Below are 9,122 nucleotides of genomic sequence, written 5' to 3'. Positions count from 1 at the left end.
GGTTTTGGAAAATAAGATAAAATTAGCACACTAGTTTTAAATGATTTACAGGCTACATAACTTTATCCAATGCTTGTTTTATCTTTTAAACACTAAGTGATAACTTTTATTTGACATAATCATCTTGCTGGAAATCTATGCTGATAAACATAATAGGAACATGAAACTAACTTGGAGACTAGAGCTAAGATTAAAATTACAGAGATGACAGCTCATTGTACAGAGCATCAAAAGGCTGAGTGGACAGGGCCCACAGACAGAAAGCAGCTCGACCAACTATCCACCATCAGAGAAATGAGAGTTTGTGATCAAAGCATGAAGGAGACTGGGGATGTTTTTTTCAAGTAAGAAGGCAAAGGTAAAAAAGGAACATACATTATTTCATAAGTGATGTGAAAGAAGAAATGCAAATTTATGTGGTAGAAGACTTTAAAAATAACAGACTATATAAAACAAAAAGGAGAAGATTTAGAAATTGTCCTTTGCTTAGGCTACATAATTTTATCCAATGCTTATCTGATCTTTTAAACATAAATAAGTGATAACTTTTATTTGACATAATCATCTTGCTGCTTAGATCACTAAATGATATGAAGCTGTACTAAATGTGTACTCTATATTTCATAACTGGTATTTTATGTGTCCTTTTACAGCCAGCCTCTTGAATGATGTGAACAGTGATGGCTTTCTCCGAGAGTAAGACAAGAAAGCTTTGTAAATGGCGTTGAATTTCCTGCTCTTGGCAGGCCCTGCTCAGCACAGAAGAAAAGACTGATCAGGTTGTCCAAGATGGAGCCCTTTATCCACGTTAGTCCACTTATCTCTTTAAGATTAAAGGAAAGCAATCATTAAAAATACAGATCCAGTAGTTATTAACACAGCATCCTCTTTTTTAAACACCTTATTTTAAGGATGATGATATTCTTGGGAAATGGGCTGGGGGATTATGTAGGTTTTCTCTGTTTACTTGCAGAATTTTTTGTTTGTTAATATATCTTTTAAAAAAAATTCTCCCCATTCTATTTGTCCTTATCACATTGGCTTACCTTGCCGGAGCTGAAAGTGTTATTTACGAAAAAAGACGTTATTCCCCTTAGGCTAATCAGGCTTTACCCATTAGCCTTTCCCGAGCTTTCTGGAAGGCAAATTTCCTGTATCACGCACACGTACAAAATAAGGAAATCATAAACCTGGCAGCCCCCAAGAACTTCCAGACAATTTAAGATACTTGGTTTTCTACAGCACATGGTAGGGGTACAGTGGGGTTGGGTGATACTGTCACCAATAACCCCATGAAGGCCTAATGTGCAGCCCATTGTCCTCAGTGACATGTGAGACTGAAACTAAAAGGTGCTCACAGAATGGGTAATAAGCAGGGAGTGCCCACACAGAAACAATGACTACATTCAGTGAATCCCTGACTCCTGACAAGTGTCCTGCAAACCTGCTCACACTTAAGCTTCTACCTTGAAAATAGGGCACTCTCATGGGACAGTTGCAGTGCTTCCCTAAATGACTTAGAGTTCCCTGAACTTCATAAGGCATCAAAATTGCTACAACTTTCCAAATATCTTTCTCCTCAAAGATATGGTTTTTGACAATAAATCCTAGCTTTTTATTCAATCAAAAGTTAGTGAATACACACTGAGTGCCAGGCATGCTGCTAGGCACCAGGGATACAAAAATACATAAATAAAACAAGGCCCCAGAATATACCCTGGTATGTCTGAGGTGTAGGTCAAAATCACTGGCCATGGATCAAACTGGCTTTGTGTCTCAGCTTTCCTACTCATTAGAGATTATGCCTTGAATACCTTGAATAATTCCCATAGTCTTGAGCCTCAGCTTTCTAACCTGAGGAAAACAAAAAGCCAGAGGTAGTTGTGTCTGCTTCATATGTGATGACTGAATACAAACATTTGTGAAAGCAACTAGCTGTATATTTCTAGGCTGCACCATGTTGTGACTTCATGAAGGGAAAGGAAGGGATCATCTCTAACCTCATCAAAGAAGTCTGGTGGAAAGCAGCCCTGAAAGGAAAGAGCCTGAGGATAAGGATATGTAAAGCTGACATGAGGCCATACTCCCCCTCCCCATCTACTCGCTATTGCTGGGTCCCTGCCTGGGCTGTTTTCTGTCATTAGGCTGAGCACAGTGGTTCACACCTGGAATCCCAGCACTTTGGGAGGCTGAGGTGGGAGGATCACTTGAGCCTAGGAGTTCAAGACCAGCCTGGGCAACATAGCGAGACTTCATCTCTACAAAAAATTTTAAACATTATCTGGGCATGGTGGCATGCACCTGTAGTCCCAGCTACATGTGAGCCTGAGGCAAGAAGATTGCTTGAGCCTGGGAGGTCTATGCTACAGTGAGCCATGATCATGTCACTGCACTCCGGCCTGGGCAACAGAGCAAAACCCTGTCTCAAAAAAAAAAAAAAAAAGTGGTTTGCAGCCCCAAACTTCCTGCTTAGATACGCCCTGCTTCACAGAACCTGCAATGGAGACAGGAATGCCTCTCCGAGGAAGAGGAACAGGGAAGGTATAGCATAATAGCATAGGGTGCCATCTTGGAGTGATGCAGATTTTTCAACCAAGAGCTCATTTTTAAATCAGAACCTGGAAGAATGAGATGATTTATGTAGCAGATGATTAATCTCTTTCTTCAAGCAATCAGCAGAAAAAGTCAGTGAGGCATCTCATATATTCTCCTTTCTGATTTTCCCACAAACAAGATCATCTCAAATTTGAAATCAACATTTTACAATCCATTTACTATATATTTTGCTGCTTTTGTTGTTAATGCTAGAAGCATGCCCTGTTTTTTTGGAAGAGTGTTTATGCAAGGGTTGGCCATATTCATAAACATTCATAATGTTTATCTATATAGGGTTGGCTTTGAAATTGTGGAAATTATCCACACTATAGACACCATCTGAATGACTACAGCAAGAGGACCAGTTTTTCCAGCCAGCCAGTTTAGTCCCTCCCAGTACTACTAGCCTGCAAGAGAGTTAGCCTTGTAGGAACTATCTCTACAACCTGAGAACTTGAGAACTAAATGCTCGGTTGACTCTGAAGCCCGACTCAGTACTTTGTTATCCAGTGCTCTCTCTTTTACACGAAGAATCAACTGAAATAAGTGAAGTAGCTTTGACATGATGTGAAAAGGCTGGCAAAGGAGAGTGAACTGAGAATTCGGCAATGCCTGAAATCAGAACTAATCATCTCAGAATCATCTTAAAATATATTTTAAGTGGCTCAGGCTACATTCTGGAACATTGTACATGATTCTTTATGTAACACATTTTTCTTTCGTGGTTTGTTTCAAGAACCGTGACCTAACTCAGAGATTTCCTGTCTTTTCTTGACATCACAGTGCCATATGAAGTTGACACTGTCAGCAAAGAGTAGTGTAGGTTGAATATATCATCTTATTTCCAAAAGAAGTTTTACTGTCTGTGAGAGTCATGATCTCTTTTTTTATCTCAAATGAAAAGGCAATTGATGTTTAAAGTGATATGGATAAGTGGTATAAGCTTAAAATTTGCTTCTGTTAACACTTTAAAGTGTTTTCAAAATGAAAGGTTTTTTTTAACTTTAAAAAGAAAGACTGCTGTTGAAACCCTGTCTCTACTAAAAATACAAAAATTAGCTGGGTGTGGTGGTGCACACCTGTAGTCCCAGCTACTTGGGAGGCTGAGATAGGAGAATCACTTGAACCCAGGAAGTGGAGGTTGCAGTGAGCCGAGATCACACCACTGCACTCCAGCCTGGTGACAGAGCGAGACTCCATCTCAGAAAAATAGAAAGACTGCTTTATATCAAAGATCCTCAGGTCTGTTTAATTACATATATTTTTATGTTTTCAACCACATTCGGAATAAGAAATTGTGGCTACGTGCAGAAGTAGAACCAGATTTAAGGTAGTACGTTTGAAGCTTTACTATTTGGAGGGGCTCTCTCTAGGAAAAAAAGTAGAATTTACAAATACAAAATTAGATATGAAAGTGAATACTTATTTAAAACGAGACAATTCAAGACAAAGAGTAAATTTTAAACAGTTGTTACATACTCACTGCTCCAGCTATCTACTGCTGTACAATGAATCACCCCAAAACTTAGTGACTCAAAACAACAATAATTTTATTATCATCACCCACAGGTCTGGGTGTTGGTTGAACTCAGCTGGGCAGCCCTTGCTCAGGGTTTCTTATGAAGTTGTAATCAGATGGTAACTGCAGCTGGCATCATCTTGTTGCCACTCACGTGTCTGGAGTTGATGCTGACTGTGGGCTGGGACCTCAGCTGAGGCTGATGGCTGGAACATTTATATGTGACCACTCCACGTGGTCTTTCCATTTCCTCATGGCGTGGTGGCAGGGCCTGAAGAAAATCAGGTGAACACTGTGTTTCCTTTTACAAACCAGCCTTGGCAGTCAGATAGCATCTATATTAATTTCACACTGATGGTCTAGGAAATTACCACAGATTTAGGGATTTAAAACAACAAATGTTTATCATATTATAGTTCTGGAGGTGAGAAGTTTGAAATGGGTGTCACTGGGCTAAAATCAAGGTGTCAGCAGGGCTGCAGTCCTTCTGAAGGCTCTAGAGAGTATTCATCTTCTTGCCTTTTCCAGCATCTAGAGGCCACCTGCGTTCCTTGGCTTGTGGCCCTTACTCCATCTTTAAAGCCAGCATCATGGCATCTCCAGATCTCTCTTGACTCTGACTCTTCTGCCTCCCACTTCCAACTATAAGGACCTTAGTGATTATATTGGGCCCACCTGAATAGTCCAGTATAGTCTCACCATCTCAAGGTCAGCTGGTGCTTGCTTCAGCATCACATATATTAAAATTTTTTGTTGTTGTTTGTTTTTTTGTGTGTGGGGGATTGTTTGTTGTTTGTTTGTTTGTTTTGAGATGGAGTCTTACTCTGTCACCCAGGCTGGAGTGCAGTGGCACGATCTCGGCTCACTGCAACCTTTGCCTCCTGGGTTCAAGGGATTCTCCTGCCTCAGCTTCCCAAGTAGCTGGGATTATAGGTGTGCACCACCACGCCCAGCCAATTTTTGTATTTTTGGCAGAGACGAGGTTTTGCCCTCTTGGCCAGGCTGGTCTTGAACTCCTGACTTCAGGTGATCTGCCCGCTTCAGCCTCCCAAAGTACTGAGATTACAGGCATGAGCCACCACATCTGGCCACATATATTAAAATTGGAATGTTACAGAGAAGATTAGCATGGCCCCCATGCAAGTATGACAGGCAAATTTGTGAAGTGTTCCGTATGTTTAAGGAAAAGAAAAGTTTGGGCATGGTGGCTCATGTCTGTAATCCCTGCACTTTGGGAGGCCGAGGTGGGAGGATTGCCTGAGCCCAGGGGTTCTAGACCAGCCTGGGCAACATGGCAAGACGTTTTCTCTACAAAAATTTTAAAAATTAGCCAGGCATGGTGTCATGCACCTGTAGTCTCAGCTTGGGAGGCTGAGGTGGGAGTATCACTTGAGTTCAGGTCAAGGTTGCAATGAGCTGTGTTCACGCCACTGCACTCTAGGCTGGGTGACGGAGAAAGACCTTGTCTCAAAAAAAAGAAAAAGAAAAGAAAAAAAAGGTCAGCAGATTTGCAACCTTAATTCCATCTTGCTATATTACATAACATATTCACAGGTGGTGAGGAATAGGATGTGGACATTTTTGAGCGACCTTTATTCTGTCAACTACAACATCCTTTCAGCTACAGTCACATCTACTCAGGTTCAAAGAGAGGGAACATAGATTCCACTTCTCAATGAGAGATGTGTCAATCACCTTATAACAAGAGCATGTGGGATAGGAGATACTGTGATGACTATCTCTGGAAAATAGTCTTTTACATTCACAAACATAAAAAATCTGGAAAAATCCCATAATATTTTTTGTTAATAAACTGCCTGACATATGGCTATACAACTTTTTACCAATATTTTTGGCTGTATACGCTCTGATCACCTCTTCATATGATAATAATATATTAATATAATTTTCTAAAGAGAACTTTTTTTAAATTTAGTTTTTCCTTTAACATGTCTAATCAAATTTTGTTTTTAAAAAATTGTTGCTGTTTTAAAATGTTTATTTCAGTTTTATAATTCATTATTAATACCATAGTATATGTTATGGTTGATATCAGATTTGGGAAAATCTTTACCAAGCTTTTTCTGCGTACAAGCTATAAAAAATCCAGGATACCAGTGAAAACGGATAGACTAATTATTTAGCTTCTCATCTGTTTCTTCATTGCAGAAGCATATTTTGAGGTTTATGTCATCTTTGTCAATGTCAGTATTTTCTATCAAATCAGCAAGAAATTTCTATATTTTATATGATTTTATGATTCCTTCCTCTTAATAGAGTATCAAACAATCCAAGAGTTTATCCATTACTTCTAAAAATTTCTCTTTTCCCTCTAAGGAAGCACTGGTTTTAGAATGATTTGGAAAAAGTGTTATACTAGTTTGCTTCTTGGTATCTGAACAAGAAGCAAATATCATCATGCATTTTTATCACTTTTATTTCATATCCCGTTAACTTTTTATGTAAATTTTCTCTTAGTTCTTCAATAAAAGCACTTTTAGATAACAAAACAGAGCACCTTTCTTTTATATCCAAATTAGGTTTTTATAATTGCTCATTGTTTTATTGGAACAATCCAAAATGTGTTTTTAAATTTTAGTTAAATGATATGTTCTCAACTCAACTTCCCCTTAGATCCCCAAAATGCTGGTAGACATTCAAGCACCTCTAAATTCAAGGGAAAATGATACAGTGAAATTTGACATGGAGAAAGATAGCGGCCTTAACTGATTGTAATTAAAATCACTTACTTTCACAAAACTCAAAAAAATATATATGTGAACTATATCAGTCAGGGTTCTCCAGAGAAACAAAGCCAATAGGATATATATAGATATAGTCATGCACAGCAAAATGATGTTTCAATCAGTAACACATCATATATACAACAGTGGTTCCATAATATTATAACATTGTATGTTTACTGTAGCTTTTATCTGTTTAGATATGTTTAAATACACAAATATTTACCACTGCATTAGAGTTATCTACAGTATTTGGCACAGTAACATGCTGCAAAGATTTGTAGCCTAGGAACAGTAGGTTATGCCATATAGCTTAGGTGTGTAGTAAGCTATAGTACCAAAATTTGTGTAAGTACACTCTATGAAGTTTACACAATAATAAAATTGTCTAATGATGCATTTCTCAAAACTTATCTTCATCATTAAGCAATGCATGACTGTATATAGAAGGAGATTTATAATGAGGGATTGGCTTATGCAATTATGGAGGCTGAGAAATCCCACAATCTGCTGTCTGCAAGCTGGAGGCCCATGAAACCAGGTGGTGTAGTTCCAATACAAGACCCAAAGGCCTGAGAACCAGGGAAACCAATAGTGTTAAGTCCCAGTCCAAGTCCAAAGGCCTGAGAATCAGGAGCACTGATATCCAAGGCAGGAGAAGATGAATGTCCCAGCTCAAACGGCAAGGGCAAATTCACCCTTCTCCTCCGCCATTTTGTTCTATTCAGGCCTTCAGCATAGTGGATAATGGCTACCCACGTTGGTGAGTGTGGTCTTCTTTACTAGTCGGCTGATCCAAATACCCTTCTCTTCTGGAAATGCTTTCACAGATACACCCCAAAATGTGTTTTACCAGCTACCTGGGCATCCCTTAGTTCAGTCAAGTTGACATAAAATTAACCATCACATGAACACTCTGCTAGGGCCACTCCTGAGAACTTGGAGAGAGTCTGTGCAAATGAGGGCCCCTGAAGCTAAATTTCGTTAGCTTTATAATAATCTACATGTAGTAATCAATAATGAAGTTGTCAAGCACCGTATTCAGTGATTTATATGTCCTGACATAACTTTAATGCCTGTAACACACACAAGTGGTAAGTACCATCACACAGACCCAGAAATAGAGTCCCAGGGAGTTTATGTAACTTGATCCCACAGCTAGACAGTGGTGGAATCAGTGTTCAAACCTAGACAATCTGACTCTAGCATCCACACTCTTAACCACTATTTTATGGTGACATAGTTACTATGTTACATAGATCAAGCTTAACCCCTGTTTTACAGTGACATAGTTACTATGTTACATAAATCAAGCCTAGTGACTATGTTACATAGATCAAGCCTATATCCGAATTGTTTTATTTTCCTTCTTCTCGAATACCAGGAAGAAGATCTATTTAGCTATGTTTCCTATTAAGTTCACTCAAAATGGCTGCATCAGTAGATTAGGTTAGTTTAAGCACAGGCAATTTGGATTGGGTGTTTTATTATGAAATTTAATCACTGGTCACCTACATACGTGTGTGCGTGTGTGTGTGTTTCCTTTGTTTTTTGTTTTCCTTCAATAGAAAGCAAATATGCTTTTGAGAAATCTTAGACTTATCTCTGTCAAACTAATCTGAAAAGAAACTGTCCAGACAGATCAGGCCTACCAGGATCAACTACCCTTACTCTAGAGTTTTGAATTAACATGTTTCTTTAAAAAAGCCAGCCAGTTGTTTCAACACAGTCCCACCACTCAAATCTCAAGAAAGCCGGCAGGGGAAGAAAAATGAGGCTACTTCTTCTCTGCCTGGGGGGAGATGTCTAAACATTTGAGACATCATGTGAGTGTGTCATGTCAGTAGTTTGCAAATGTTTAGGGGCCAGAAAGAAATTGTGCTATGTTCCTATTTCTCCTGATAAGGACTATTTTGCAGACATGTGGGTTCTTTTCCACCTTATGACAAGGAAGTGTTTTTAAAGTCTTTATAACAGAAGATGGCAATCAGCAAATACTCTGATGACCCTACCATTATTAGCTCAGCTGCGTACCATCATTCTAAGAGGAAGTCAAGGCCCTCTGATAACTCACTGCTAAAAATAGTAGGTTTGAGGTTTATAGCCTGTGCTGGATTCTAGGAGGTAGAGATGGTAAGGGGTGGACAAAAAGAGTACATAGAAAAGAAACTTCTTTAGAAATGTGCCAGAAGTTACCAATTTATTGTGCTTATTGTGTTGTGCAATGTTTGTTAAGTTTTTATGATGGACATAAATAGTATACT

At 38.9% G+C, this 9,122-nt stretch overlaps 1 non-coding gene across 1 annotated transcript; it reads left to right on the top strand.

Moving 5' to 3' along the window:
• Nucleotides 1–5,186: 5,186 nt before the first annotated feature.
• On the top strand, nucleotides 5,187–5,294 carry LOC112133211 (U6 spliceosomal RNA). The gene has a single exon (XR_002914896.1). It is a non-coding gene; the product is annotated as a U6 spliceosomal RNA (small nuclear RNA).
• Nucleotides 5,295–9,122: the final 3,828 nt, after the last annotated feature.

Source organism: Pongo abelii, chromosome 3 (genome assembly GCF_028885655.2).
Source record: "Pongo abelii isolate AG06213 chromosome 3, NHGRI_mPonAbe1-v2.0_pri, whole genome shotgun sequence".
Taxonomy (NCBI): Eukaryota; Metazoa; Chordata; class Mammalia; order Primates; family Hominidae; genus Pongo; species Pongo abelii.
The sequence above is the reverse complement of the archived record's forward strand: the minus strand, read 5'-3'. Positions and strand labels throughout refer to the sequence as shown.